Source organism: Hyaena hyaena, unplaced genomic scaffold (assembly GCF_003009895.1).
Source record: "Hyaena hyaena isolate Hyena2069 unplaced genomic scaffold, ASM300989v1 scaffold_768, whole genome shotgun sequence".
NCBI classification, from domain to species: domain Eukaryota; kingdom Metazoa; phylum Chordata; class Mammalia; order Carnivora; family Hyaenidae; genus Hyaena; species Hyaena hyaena.
Window position 1 is genome coordinate 668,735 of NW_024081403.1, and position 15,882 is coordinate 684,616.

The 15,882-nt window shown below is 38.0% G+C and overlaps 1 protein-coding gene and 1 non-coding gene across 2 annotated transcripts in view; both read left to right on the top strand.

Annotated features, from left to right (window-relative positions):
* Nucleotides 1–15,882, top strand: part of RNF180 (ring finger protein 180) — a 171,959-nt gene that overhangs the window by 120,726 nt on the left and 35,351 nt on the right. The gene's annotated exons all lie outside the window — the stretch shown is intronic.
* Nucleotides 7,666–7,750, top strand: TRNAE-UUC. Its single transcript has one exon. It is a non-coding gene; the product is annotated as a tRNA-Glu (tRNA).

Sequence of the window (15,882 nt, forward strand, 5' to 3'; positions counted from 1 at the left end):
GAATATACCATGCCACCCCTTTTGGCTTGAAAAGTTTTTGCTAAAAAATCAGATCATAGCCGTATGGGGTTTCCCTTGTATATAACTGTTTTCTTTTATTACTTTTAAAATTCTCTCTTTTTGTCATTTTTTAAATGTTTTTTATTTATTTCTGAGAGAGAGAGAGAGAGAGAGAGAGCAGGGGAGGCTCAGAGAGAGAGGGAGACACACAATATGAGGCAGGCTCCAGGCTCTGAGCCAGCTGTCAGCACAGAGCCCAATGCGGGGCTCGAACCCACAAACCATGAGATCATGACCTGAACCAAAGTCGGATGCTTAACCGACTGAGCCACCCAGGTGCCCCACTTTTTGTGACTTTTATTATCTATGTGTCTTGTTGTAGACTTTGTAGGTTTATCTTGTTAGGGGCTGTCTGTGCTGTCTAGATTGGGATATCGGTTGATAAGTTTTCAGCTATTTTTTCTTATTCCTCTTTCTCTCTCTCCTCATCTTATGGGATCCCTATAGTGCAAATATTATTACTCTTGATAATGTCATAGTTTCTTTAACCTGTTCTCCTTCTTGTGCTGTTCAGCTTCATTGCTTTCCAGTACCCAGTCTTCCAGACTGCTGATCCATTCTTTTGCATTAACTAATCTGTTATTGATGCCCTACTGTATGTATTTTATTTAATTCATTATTGAACTCATCAGCTCTGACTGGTCTTGTTAATATCTCCTGTCTCTGTATACTTTCTCAATGATTTTATCCACTTATGTCTCAAGTCCAATGAATATTTTTATGACCATTAATTTTTTAAAAAATTTTTAATGTTTATTTATTTTTGAGAGGGAGAGAGACAGAGGTTAGTGAGGGAGAGGCAGAGAGAAAGGGAAACACAGAATCCAAAGCAGGCCCCAGGCACTGAGCTGTCAGCAAAGAGCCCAACACAGGGCTCAAACCCACAAACTGTGAGATCATGACCCAAGTTGAAGTTGGAGGCTTAACCAACTGAGCCACCCAGGCACCCCTATGACCATTAATTTTTTATTAAGTATTTTAATTCCAGTGTAGTTAATATACAGTGTTATATGAGGTCCAGGTGTACGATATAGTGATTCAGCAATTCTGTCTATCACCTAGTGCTTATCTCAACAAGTGCCCCCCTTAATACCCATCACCCATTTCACCTGTCCCCCTCACCCCTTGCCCTTCTTGTTAACCATCAGTTCTCTATAATTAAGAGTCTGTTTCTTGTCTGTCTCTCTCTCTCTTTTTTGCTTATACTAATGTTTCGTAAATTCTACATATGAGTGAAATCATATGGTATTTGTCTTTCTTTGACTTATTTCACTTAGTATTATACTCTCTAACTGCATCCATATTGTTGCAAATGGCAAGATTTAAGAATAATATACCATTGTATAAATATACCAACCACATCTTCATCTGTTGATGAACATTTGGGCTGCTTCCCTAATTTGACTATTGTAAATAATGCTGCCATAAACATAGGGATGCATGTATTCCTTTGAATTAGTGTTTTCGTATTTTGGGAGTAGATACCCAGTAGTACAGTTACTGGCTCATAGGGGAGTTCTATTTTTTAATTTTCTGAGGAACCTCCATACTGTTCTCCACAATAGCTGCAGCAGTTTACATTCTCACCAACAGTGCAAAAGGGTTTCTTTTTCTCCATATCCTCACCAGTACTTTTTTCTTATGTATTTGATTTTAGCCATTCTGACAGGTGTGAGGTGATATCTCATTGTAGTTTTATTTTGCCTTTCCTTGATAATGAATGATACTCTCTTTTCATGTTTCTTTTGGCCATCTGTATGTCTTTGCAGAAATTTCTGTTAATGTATGACTTACTTTTAATTTTTTATCAGAAATATTGCTTATCTCTGTTTCATTTAGCTCTTTTACTGTGATTTTATCTTGTTCTTTCATTTGGGATATATTCTTCTGTCTCCTTTTGTCTAACTCTATGTGTTTGTTTCTGTGTATTGGGTAGTTCACCTGTCTCATGATATGGAAAGTGGTCTTGTGTAAAAGAGGTCCCATGATGCCCTGTAGTGGAATTCCCCCTGGTCAGCAGAGCCAGGCAGTCCAAGAGTGTCTCTTATGTGGGCTGCATGTGCCTTCCCGTTATGTCTGAGCCACGATTATCTTCAGCCTAGCCAACTGCAATGACCAGCTTTGGTTGCTGTAGGCACATTGGGCAGAGTTGGCTCCGTGAGTGGTTGAGAGGCCCATGTGCCATACAGGGAGCTTATTGGTAGGTGGATCAGCACTCACCCTAGCAATCTGCAGTTAGCCTGTCTGCCATAGCTGCAGGCTTACTGAAAGGCAAGGTTTGTTCCCTGTACAGTCAGCTAAGAGGCCAGGTGGCAGGCAGTGCAGGCTTCGTGGTTTATGGGGTTCTCTCTCTCCCTTCCCGGGGCAGGATGCCTCTTGGAGTGGCACCATTCTGGTGGGCTGGAGCTGCTTTGGATGAATGCCTGCCAAGGCAGATGACTTGGATTGGACAGGTTGGCAGGAGAACACTAGGGCAGGGCACACAGTGCCATCAAGGTAGATAAAGAGTATAACCACTGGCTCCACCTATCTAGGCTGAGGGAGAGGAAGGGAAATGGTGACCACCAGTACTTCTGTTCCCTGACAAATCCACAGATTCCTGCCCCTCTGGCACACATCCTAAGATTAGTCAATAAAGCTTCTTCATGTATACCCCAGGCACTTTTCAAGGTGCTGCTTCTGTGCTGTGTCTCAGGGTAAAATATTTGGCCCTTTAAGGGTGGGGACTCAGTTTTCTATCACCCCTTGGCTCTTTGGGAGGTAAGACCACACTGATTTTTAAAGCTCCCATATTTAAGCCCTGCTACTTTTTAAAACCAAAAAATATGGGGAGTCATCTTCTCATTGCAGGTCCCCACTGCCTAGGGTGACTGGCATGGGGTCTGATCCTCTTATTTCTCTGTGCTTGTGATGTCCCTCCCATCTAGTCATACAAGGACTTTGGTTCCCAGCAGTGTTCACCCCTTGTATCCTTTTCAGTGTGACCATCTTTCTAGATTTAGCTCTGGAAGGTCTATTCTGCTAGTCCTCAGGTTGTTTTTAGGGTTAGCTGCATAGATGCAGTTGTTATCTTGCCATGTCCCTGGAACAAGGTGAGCTCAGGATTCTTTATTTTTTAAATTTTTAAAAATGTATTAATTTTGAAAGACAGAGAGCACTAGTAGGGGATTCGCAGAATCTGAAGCAGGCTCCAGACTCTGAGCTGTTAGCACAGAGCCTGATGCGGGGCTCGAACCCACAAACCGTGAGATCATGACCTGAGCCTAACCTGGATGCTTAACCAACAGAGCTACCAAGGTGCCCCTGAGCTCAGGATTTTTACTCTACCATCTTTCCAAAATCTCAGTACCATAATCTGTTAATTACTAAAGCTTTATAGTAAATCCTGATGACGCCTTTCAAACTTGTGCTGTAAGAGAGTCTTGGGTTTTTTGTGGGTTTTTTTTGTTTTTTTTTTTGTTTTTTTTTTTTTCAGCCTTTCTTCTTCTTCTTCTTTTTTTTTTCTTTTTTTTTTTTGGCTCTTTGAATTTTAGAATCTTCTTGCCAAGTTCTATGTAAAATTATATTGGATTGAAGGAGAGACGTCTTATTCAATGTATGAGTCAATTTGGGGAGAATTGACATCTTACAGCAATAAATAGCTCTCCCTGTCTACTAACTAGTTTGTAATCTTTTATTTAGATTTTCTAAATCTTTAATAACATATGATAAAACTTTGTAATTTTCTTCATCAGTGTCTTAGACATCTTTTGATTAGATACATTTCTCTGTACTTGCTGTGTTGTCTTCTTTCCTCCTCTTCTGAACTTTTGAGTGCAGAGTTGGACCAGTTGTACTTCTTAATGTCTGGGACACCGTCATCACTAGACCACATTCATTGATTTCCTGTTATCCCCATATTCCCCTTCCCATTTAGTTTGGTTTCTCATTTTGTTTGAATTCTTACATAATGTTTATTGTTATTTTTGTGCATATATTTCAATTTAAGGTATGCATGCATCTACCACATTTTATCTACTCAGTGACTGGAATGCAGAATACTTTCCACTCCCTGCCACTGCATATGACATTAGTCAGTATCATACTGTGAACCATGTGAATATTTATTTGGTATGTAGACCTAGGAACAGAATATCTGCATCATAGGATATGAATACACCTAATGAGTAAATACTGCCAACAGTTCTCCCAAGTGGCCAGCACAGACATCTATATCTATTAACAGTGTGTGACGATTGGGAAAAATTAGAACTCTGGGAAATGACAAGTGTTAGCAGAGAATGAAACTTAGGAACCCTCATTATTTTAATTTGCATTTATCTGAGCTCTAACGAATTAAAATCCCTTCAAATGCTTGTTAGTCTTTCCAATGCTTGTTTCTAAAACGTTTTGCTCAGTTTTCTAAGAGGGTTTTTGCCTTTATCATTTTTCCCAAATTTCTTGTATATTCTACATATTAATCCCTGATTAGCTTTAGACATTACAGATTTTTATCCCATTTTATCTGTGTATTGCGTATGTTGTCCTTTATTGAAAGAAATCCTTAACTTTGATGCAGTTAAATCCATCTTACTTTTTTCTTACTGTGTTTTGAAGTTCCCACATCATAAATGATTTCTCTTAGGTTTCTTTTTTAATATTCATCATTTTACTTTCTCATTTAGGTCTTTATCTAGACTCCACCTCTTATACTCTGTTACAGAGGGTTCTATCTTTCTTTAAATAATAGCTCATTTTTCTGAAGATTCCTTATACAGTGGTCCTGGGTTTTAAAATCTATGACAAAATTATTGCTGTATAGAAATGTGATTGTGTGGGATACTGATCTCATATTTAGCAATGTTACTAAATTATATTCACTCTAACTATAGGGTTTAGGGAGCTTTCAGTGAAAACCATCTTATCTGTCTTGTCTGGAAATAAAGACAGTTTTATATCTTTCAGTCTAATACTTTTTTCTCTTTCGTCTTCCCATACTTTCTGAGCTAGGACCTCTGTTTGATTTTTAATAGGAAAAGTGATAGCAGCATCTCTGATATTTAAATATACACTTTTAATATGTCCCACTAAGTAGAATGTTGTTCTTTGTTTTTGGTGGTACTCTGTATCAGGTTTTAGGAAATTTACCATCTGTTGTGAATTTGCTAACAATTTTTTCTTAAATAGATTTTTAATTTTGTGATCTTTTTCAGCATTTCTTGAAATGATCATGATGGCTTTACTTCATCAATCTATTAATGCATTGAATTACATTAATAGATTTTCTAATGTGAAGCTGCTGGTATATTCCTGGGGTAATTCATTATGATCATTTTTGTGCACTGCTAGATTAGGTTTGCTAATATTTTGCTCTGAGATTTTTACATCTATATTTATGAGTAAGTTTGCCTCTGTTTCCATCTTCAAAATAGATTTGTCAGAGTGCCTGGTTGGCTCAGTTAAGCTTCTGACTTAAACTCAGGTCATGATCTCATGGTTTGTGAGTTGGAGTGCCACATCTAGTTCTATGCTGACAGCATGCAGCCTGCCTGAGATTCTCTCTCTCTCTCTGTCCCTCCCCCACTTGCACTCTGTCTCTTTCTCTCTCTCAAAAATAAATAAACGTTAAAAAAGATATTTGGGGGCACCTGGGTGGCTCAGTGGGTTAAGTGTCCTACTCAGCTCAGGTCATGATCTCACAGCCTGCATCAGGCTCTGTGCTTACGGCTCAGAGCCACGAGTCTGCTTCAGATTCTGTGTTTCCCTTTCTCTGCCCCTCCCCTGCTCACTCTCTGACTGTGTCTCTTAAAATAAAGACATAAAAAAAATGTTTGTCATTTTCTTCTTGAGTCATTTTATATAATTTATCGTTTTGCCAGGAATTTTTCATTTTCATTTTAACATTTGTTAACAAAAAGTTGTTTATATCTTTTCATTTCTCCTTTATCTAAAATTATGTTTTCTTAGTATTATTATTAACTCATGCCCTAGGTTTTTTATTTATTTTTTCCTAATCTTGTTAGATAATTTTCAAATTTTATTATTCTTTTTAAACAACAAATTTTTAAAATTTGACTCCATTGCATCTTTACTTTCCATTTCATTCTTTATTACATCCTTATTGCTACTCTCTTTGGATTTATGGCATATTAAGGTAGCTTTTTAGATCATTAATTTGTATCCTTTTTACTTTTTAAATTTTTTTAATGTTTTAATTTGTTTAATGTTTATTTTTGAAATAAATAAACAGAGAGACAGAGAGAGACAGAGCATGAGTGGGAGGAGGGGCACAGAGGGAGACACAGAACCCAAAGCAGGCTCCAAGCTCTGAGCTTTCAGCACAGAGCATGATGCAGGGCTCAAACTCACAACCGTGAGATCATGACTTGGGCTCAAGTCAGATGCCTAATCGACTGAGCCACCCACCTATCCTTTTTATTTTTTAAGAATTACTGTTTAAGGCCATAAATTTCCTTCTCATTGATCCTATACATTACATGTACTACTTTTGTTATTCTTCATTTCTAATTATTTTTATAAGAAATAACCACATTTAATAAGCTATTGATTGAACTATCTTCATTACAGACACTAAAATTTTACAAAATTAGGATCATATTTGAAAATTGGGGTCTGTGATTCCCATAGTTATACCTCCCTACTCAACGTACCATGCCATCCTTGCCATGTTAATGGTTTCCGTAAGAAAATATTCTTTTCAGCCTACTTTTCTGAGATCAGAAGGAGGAAGTAAGGTGGGAGAGGGATCTTATGTGAAAGAATACACATTCCCAAAGATGCCTTTGGATCCACAAAATTAGTGTTGTGTCCACAAAAAAAAAGAAAACATTTTAACATAGTTTTAGAATAGACTCATTCCTTTTCACCCTATCAAGTAGTGTCTTGGAAATATTGATGAGTTAAGCAAACATGTTTTAAATGTTTTTCTTCTTAACATACCATATTTTATGTATGGATACATAAAATGAGTAAAGTGGAAAGGAATGGAAATACTGTAGATAAATGTGAGCTAGCACTTTATGCCTGTTATCAGGTACTAGTTGTACTGATGACTGTCAGTCTTTGTTCTCTTACCTGATGTGTCTACCGTTTCTAGGCATTGCATCCTCAGTTTATCAATATTCAGTGGACATGCTTTCCAGCTATGCCCATGTTGCTTGGTTTCCTAAGAAACCACTTTTACATAAATATACATGTAAAGCTAGCTAGCTAAGAGATTTTTACCAAGATCTTTTGCCAAAAAACAAAATTTCCATGCTCAATTATTTTCTTGGTATACTCAAGTCAAGGAAATGGGGAAAAAGTCGTGATTTAAAACTCAGGTGTCTGAGATCTATTTATGACAAATTCATCAATTTCTTGTAAAAGCCCTGGGAATTGTTTTATTTGGTCATAATTTTATCCAAGGGTGTTAGAATAATTCTGCAAGTTTACACATGCTCAATATAAATGAAGGAATATCCACATGGAAAAGAATCTCTTATCTCTAATAGAAAACAAAACAATACATGCTCAAGCAGCAGGAGTTTGAATATAACCCAGAAATCTACCTTCTAGAAAGTTGGAGTTAAGTCAGAGAAATTTTAAAATAGGCTACAGAGGGGCGCCCGGGTGGCTTAGTCGGTTAAGCGTCCGACTTTCGCTCAGGTCGTGATCTCACGGTTCGTGGGTTCGAGCCCCACGTCGGGCTCTGTGCTGACTGCCAGCTCAGAGCCTGGAGCCTGTTTCAGAGTCTGTGTCTTCCTCTCTCTCTGACCCTCCCCTGCTCACGCTGTCTCTCTCTCTCTCCTAGAGATAAATAAAACATTTAAAAAAATAAAAAATAAATAAAAATAAAATAAAATAGGCTACAGACTTGGTGCTGCCATTTAGCAGAAGGTGCATTAACCTTTACATTTCCTCTGAAACGAATAATTTTATTCAGAAGGTAATTTTTGGAAGGATCTCACAAATCCAAAGTATCTTTTCCTTTTGTCTATTTTCCATTGACAGAATCAGACCCTGTTTTTGCTACAGATTTACTTAGGAGTTTAAAATTTATTTCAGAAGCCAGCAAAGTCTCAAAGCCCAACAGTATCATAAACTATTTTAAAAAGTTACATAATGTAACTGCTCCAGGCAATACAAAAATGGCTTCAACAATCACACTTAGAGATGACTTCTGTACTCTGCTTAGCACGTGCAGTGACCGGAAGCTCAGTATCTGTAAAAGGAGGTTTGTACATTTTACCAACTTACATTTTACCAATTTGTTTGATAACAAGTCACCTGGTTGAATAAAATCTGCCTTCTCACAGTTTTCTTTTATTGGTTCAGGTCTCTATTTTTTTTTTTAATTTTTTTCATGTTGTATTTATTTCTGAGAGAGAGAGAGACAGTGTGAGCAGGGTGGGTCAGAGAGACAGGGAGACATAGAATCTGAAGCAGGCTCCAGGCTCTGAGCTGTCAGCACAGAGCCTGACGTGGGGCTCCAACCCACGAACTGTGAGATCATAACCTGAGCTGAAGTTGGATGCTCAACCCACTGAGCCACCCAGGCGCTCCGGTTCAAGTTTCTCTTAATCTTTTTTCATGTAACTGTTCTTACAATATACAAAGACACATTTGACGTTGTTTTCTAATCTTCATTCCACACACGAAATGTTCACATTCCTTCAACTGTTCCTCATGGAACCTGGTTTCTAGGTCCTAGTTGCTTGCTTCAGAGATTGTAACAGAACTAGAAACTATGCCCATTGGAAACTGGATACTAATAAAATAAACTGAGGATGAAATGTCTAGAGTTAGTAGTTTTTTCAGGGGAAAGAACTAAGATAGAATCATAAGTAAAACTACTACCTGGTAAGAGATGTAAAGTATCAGCTCATGATTTTTAGAACATTTCCACCCTTTTCACATGATCCAATGTTATCCTGCTGTTGGGTCAGTGAATCTATGGTCTCTGTCTAAGGCAAAGTAGTTCACTTGGGCATTGAAATCAAAATTAGAACATCATTTACTTCTATATTAAATTCACAATCCAAATTAAAATACAAGTTGTACATTTTGTTCAAACACTGCCATTTCATAGTTCTTATTTTAAAAATTACATGCAGTTTCATTCTCTCACTCTGTCTCACACTGTCTCTCTCACATGCACACACACAAATTTCATCCTCTTTATCATTTTGCATATAAAGAACTTGCTTCAATTCCCTATGAAGTTGGATGTTGGCTGAATACTACCTTCATTTACAAACACTTGGATATGTAACAATGTATACGTATTCACAAACATTTAAAACCCACCCCAAAGACATCTGAAATTAGTACTAGAGACAAATTCTCATGGTGGTTGTTGCACCTGACTTTGGCCCTCAGTTGACAATTTTAGATGCTTTCCCTAATACCAGTGCATTCCCTAACTAACCTACAGAATAGACGACACAAAGTTAAACTGCTGAAACATGAAGTAAGATGACTTTGGTACTGGACGGACACTGGATTTTTTGAACCTCTGATTAAGCTAGGAAGGAAGTAAAGGAACTTAGCACAAGCAAACTTAAACTGGACTGTCAATGTCTAATAAATGGTGTTATTTACTTATAAAAAGATTTTAGCAATGTTAAGTGTTACACTGTTTGACCACTGTATGACTGCTTTGTTGAGGCAATGGACAATATATGTATTGACTATGAATCATCCTGGGAAACTGTGGTCAATTTTGGAATAAAAAATGAAGATTAAGGAGGTGGACCTTAAGAGTGGTAATGGAAAACTTGATCTATCACTGAGAGAACTAGTGATCACTTTAACCTATGCTGTGATCATAGTGTGTGGCATACTCTTATTAGTGACAACAGAGGTAGGCAGGGAATGTAAAGGTACTCTAAGCATGATTCTGGGTTGATGTAATGCCTGCAGGTTATTGTTTGTGTTTTATTATATCCTTTGTCCCAGGTGATCAGAAAATGTTGTGAAAAATCTTAGTAGACCTCCACTGTGTTGTAGACTTGTCACATATTTGAGATACAGTGACAAAAGGGGTTGCAGGGCTATTCTCTCTTAGTTCAACACTGGAAGAGTAGCAGTCTTATTTGATCATAAGCAAAAAAATGAATGTGACAGATGAGAAGACTGGATTAGACGGGTAGGTGGGACCAGATTCAGACCACAACAACAAGAAAACAGCCATATAATCCTGAAAAAATAGCAGGAATAGATACAAGTCAAGTTTATTATTTCTGGTAACACAGCAGTAGACATTTCTTCTTCTAGGATATAGAAGATATATAGAAGGTATAGTAAAAAATAATAAATGATGAGAAGAATCAGCCTCACTGACAGCACATCTTGTGTGGTGGGGGGGATGATAAGTGATAAAAATCATACTAATAAATCAGAGAGCTATGAAATTTTTAAAAAGCAAACAATTAAAATTCCACTGTGGAGAAAGTCCCCCAAGAAAGCTACTATTGCCAGCTATTTCCATCATTGGGAATATTTCCTAAGTCTGAGAATTATATCAGGATCAATCTTCCCATTGGCAGAAGACTCTACTAGGAGTAAGAGAAATTAGCAGAGATTTTGATAACCATATGGACTGACATGTCAAAATGGAAGAAGGGTCCAAACATAGGGCCAGCCTTCCCCATGATACATTTTCTAAGAGCTGTGGCAGTACCAGAGACAAAGTCATTGGCCCCCAAAAGCAATTTCCTGCAGTCTTACAGAGTTTAAGAATCAAGACATAGTATAGAAAGGAATCTATAATAAGAATTCTCTTTAGACTTTTATTTTTTTATTTTATTTTTATTTTATTTTATGTTTAATTCCAGTATAGTTAACATACAGTGTTATATTAGTAATTCTTCAGTACTATACAGCACTCAGTGCTTATCATGGTATGTGTACTACTCTTAAACCCCTTCACCTATTTCATCCATCCTCTCTCCACTTCCCCTCTGGTAACCATGAGTTTGTTCCTCATAGTTAGGAGTCTGTTTTTTGGTTTGTGTTTTTTTCTTGGTTTATTTTTCTTTCTTAAATTCCACATATGAGTGAAAGCATATGGTATTTGTCTTTCTCTAATTTCACTGAGCATTATACTCTCTAGCTCTTACCACATTATTGTAAATGGCAAGATTTCATTCTTTTTTATGGTTTAGTAATATTCTGTTGCGTATGTATACCACATCTTTATCCATTCATCTTTCGATAGACACTTGAGCTGCTTCTGTAATTAAGTTATTGTGAATAATTCCACAATAAATATATAGATGCATACTTTTTTTTTTCAAATTAGCATTTTCATATTCTTTGGGTAAATACCTGGTGGTGGCATTACTGGATCAAATTGTAATCCTAGTTTTAAATTTTTGAGGAACCCCCATACTGTATTCCACAGTGTCTGCACCAATTTGTATTTCCATCAACAGTGCATGCAAGTTCCTTTTTCTCCACATTCTTGCCGACACTAGTTGTTTCTTTGTTTTTTATTTTAGCCATTCTGAGAAGCATGAGGTCATAATCTCATTGTGGCTTTGATTTACATTTGCCTAATGATGAGTGATGTTAGCATCTTTTCATGTATCTGTTAGCCATCTATATGTCTTCTATGAAGAAATGTCTGTTCATGATTTCTGTTCATTTTTTTAATTAGATTGTTTGGTCTGGAGGTATTGAGTTGTATCAGTTTTTTATATTTTTTGGATACTAACCCTTTATCAGATATGTCATTTGCAAATAGCTTATCTCATTCAGTAGGTTTTATTTTAGTTTTCTTGACAGTTTCCTTTGTTATGCAGAAGCTTTTTATTTTGATGTAATCCCAATAGTTTATTTTTTCTCTTGTTTCCCTTGCCTCAGGATACATATTCAGGAAAACGTTGCTATGGTCAATGACAGAGAAATTACTGTCTGTGCTCTTTTTTAGGATTTTTATGGATTGAAGTCTTACATTTAAGTCTTTAATCCTTTTTGAATTTATTTTAGGGTATGGTGTAAGAAAAGTGGTCCAGTTTCATTCTTTTGGATATAGCTGTCCATTTTTCCCAACACCATTTGTTGAAGAGATGGCATTTTTCCCATTCCCAGTACTATGTTGTATAAAAGTGTTTGGAGTGGAAATCCTTGTCCAGCTCCTGATGATAGGAGAAAAGTCCTCCGTTTTTCACCATTGAGTATGATGTTAGCTGTGGGTTTTCCATGTATTGCCTTGATTAGATTGAGCTATGTCCCCTCTAAACCTACTTTGTGAAGGGTTTCTATCATGAATGGATGTTGCATTTGTCAAATCCTTTTTCTGCATCTATTAACCTGATCATATGGTTTTTATCCTTTGTACTATTTTTGAGGTAGACCTGTATTGCTATAACCTTCCCTCTTAGGACACCATTTGCTGAATCCTAAGACTGTGGACCACTGTGTTTTCATTTGCATTTGTCTCCATATATATGTCTGTTACTCTCTTCTCTCATGGTTTGTGGGCTTTCCTTACTGAAATACCTGGATTCCTTTTTATTTTTTGCCTGTCTGTTCCTGGTTTTTCCTTTATGGTTATCATTAGGTTTGTATATAGTATACATATAGCAGTCGATATTAACTTGATGGTCATTTAAGTTTGAATCCATTCTTTACTTCTCTCCCACATTCTAAGTATATAGTGTCATGCTTTACATATTTTTATTTTGTAGATTCCTTGACTGATTTTTTAAGACACTTAATTTTACTGTTTTTCTGCCTCCTAGTCTTCTTATTCCTCCTTATGGTCTTTCCTCTCTACTCTTAAAAGTCCCCTTTAATAGTTCTTGTAGAGCTGATTTAGTGGTGGTGAATTCTCTTAACTTTTGTTTGGGAAACTCTGTCTCTCTATTCTGAATTATAGCCTTGGTAGATAGAATATTCTTGGTTTGAGGTTTTGTTTGTTTTTTTTCTTTCGGCATTCTGAATATATCATGCCACTCCATTCTGACCTGCAGAGTTTCTGCTAAAAAAATCACTATGTGTCTCTTGCTCTTTTTAAAAATCTCTTTATCATTTTTTGCCATTTTAATTACTATATGTCTTGGTGCAGAACTCTTTGGACTGATTTTGTTGAGAGCTCTATGTGCCTCCTGGATCTGGATTTATGTTCTTTCTCCAGATTTGAGATGTTTTTAGCTGTTATTTCTTCAAATAAGTTTTCTGACTCCTTTTCTCTCTCTTTTCCTTAAGAAATCTCTATAGCATGTGAATGTTATTATGCTTTATAGTGTCACTGAGTTCCCTAACTTATTTTTTTTTTACTGTCTTCTTTGGGTCACTTAGCCATTCTTCTGCTTCCTATTATCTATTTATTCCATCTAGTGTATTTTAAATTTCAGGTATAGTGTTTTCACATCTGGTTCTTTTTTATGTCTTCTATCCCTTTATTTAAGGTCTCATTGATATTCTCCACATTTTTCTCAAGTCCAATGAGTATCTTTATGACAGCTATTTTAAATTCTCAATTAAGCATATTACTTTTCACTATTTTATTTAGCTCTGTTGCTATGGTTTTATCCTGTTCTTTCATCTGAGATATATTCCTCTGTCTTCTCATTTTGTCTAATTCTCTGTATGTGTTTTCTGTGTATTAGGAAAGTCAGCTACTTCTCCCGCTCTTGAAAGTAGTGGGCTTATGAAAAAGAGGTTCTGTAGTGCCCTGCAGTACACGGTCCCCTGTTCACCAGAACCTGGTATCTTAAGGGTATCTCCTGTCTGTGTTCCGTGTGTCCTAATGTTGTGGCTTTAGTCTGCAATGGCTCTCTATGCCTGTTGTTGGCAGTGTTTGGTCCCTGTGTTGTTGTCGGGACAGTCTGGGGCCACATTGGGCTTGAGTTTAATCAGCCTAGGCATTTGCCAGAGATATGGTAGCACCTACCTACAGAGTGCTTTCCCTGTGTTGTCCCCCGAGAAGCTGTCATTGGCTGGTGGGACCTTTAGTCTGACCCCAGCCCTCTGCTGGGGCCACAATTAAACTGGTGCATATGCTCGTCTCCCCCATTCCCCTGGTCAGGAGTCACTTTGGAGTGGTGTTGGCTTCTGTCAGGGCTGCTTGCACACTACCAAGTTTGTAGCACTGCTTTGGATGGGCTCTGGCCAAGAGAGTATTGAAGAGGGCAGGTCCACAGGAGAACACAGGGATGGGTCCTGTGGTGTTAGCAGGGTTTGTGTGGGTCTGCTGTGAGAGGGGACTTGGAGTAGCTTTAGCACTCCTAATGTGGCAAGGGTGGAGGGGGTGAGTCTGCAGGACAGTGTGGGGGCAGGGCACACAGTGCCAGCAAGGTCTACTATGGGAGGGCACCTGCAGCTGCACAGATCCCCTGCTGAAGCCAGCTGGCTTGGAGGAGGTAGGTCTTCAGACACACACAGGGCAGTCCACTCTGGTAGTAAGATAGGTGGAAAATGTATGCGCTATGCCGGTTGTGTCAGTGTATCGGGCTGGTGGGAGGTAAAGAGCACCCACCAGGTCTTTTTGTTCTTGGAGAAGTCTCCCAAAGATCCCTACCCCTCCAACACATGCTCTGAGATTAGTAAACACACCTCCTTCCCATATAGCCCATGTGTTTTTCAAACTGCTGCTTCTATGCTGTATCTCAGTGGGGCTGTTTGTTTTACTGTCTCTTTAAGAGTGAGGACTCATTGTCCTCTACGCCTCCCAGCTCTGCAAGAGCTGAGCCCACTGATTTTCAAAGTCTTAGGTGGTAAGCCCTATTGAATTCTAAGAACTCATGAAATTTTGCCTCTCTGGCTTTCAGATGCAAATGCTGTAGACATTTGCTATTCCCACACAAGTTCCCTGTATGTGGGGAGTCTGATGTGAAGGTTTGCTTCTTTCCCCACTTGGGACCTGCAGCATCCCACCCTCCCACAGATAGTCCCACAGGTCTCCTTAGCTTTCCACCACATCTCCACCTTTCCTACCCTCTTTGATGTGGCCTCTTTTTTGTGTTTAACCTTGGAGAGTCTGTTCTGCCATTTTCTGGGTTATTTACACAAATGTGTTAGTTAGTTGTATTTGTGGGGTGAGGTGAGGTGAGCTTAGGATCCTCCTACTCCACCATCGTCCCCAGGAATCTGACATTTCCCTTATTTTAAACATTTTAGGAAAAAAGGCTAAGAGTTCCATTTACAACCTCTTAAAAGCAGACTTTTCAGATTAGAGGAGATGGAAACCTACTAAACTCTTAACTAAAATACCAGAGGACCATGCTCAGGGAGGAGTCAAGACCTGAAAAATAGAGTACAAATCTCCTGTAGTCCCATAGTGAACACCAGTAAAGTGAAGTCCCATTAAAGGACTCAGTCTGCAAAAAACATAGGATGGGCCTTGCTCTTAAGTCATTTGAAATCAGAGGTAGACTGTCTAGTGAAAGCTGCAACTTAACACCTCCAATGCAGCTAATTAATTATTCGGTTCAGGTGATCAGCCTCTCACCCCATCTGCCTGACAAAAGAGAGAGTCAACCCTCTTACTACTTAAGTCTCCATGAATCATTCATACAAAAAGAATTATGAAAAAAAATGAACTATGAGACATGCAAAAACACGAATCATTCATACAAAAAGAATTAGGAAAAAAACCCAAACTCTGATACATGCAAAGGTTAGGAAACTGTGACCAATGATCAAAAGAGGAAGAAGGAAAAAAAAGAGTAGATCCCCAATGATTGTCTAGTTGTTGGAATTAGCAGACTAGGACTTTAAAATAACTTTTTAAACCAATGCTAATGAAAACAGAGGAAAAGATGGGCAAAATAAGTGAGAGAGTAGACAATGCCAGGATCCCTGGGCGACCCAGTCAGTTAAGTGTCCCACTCT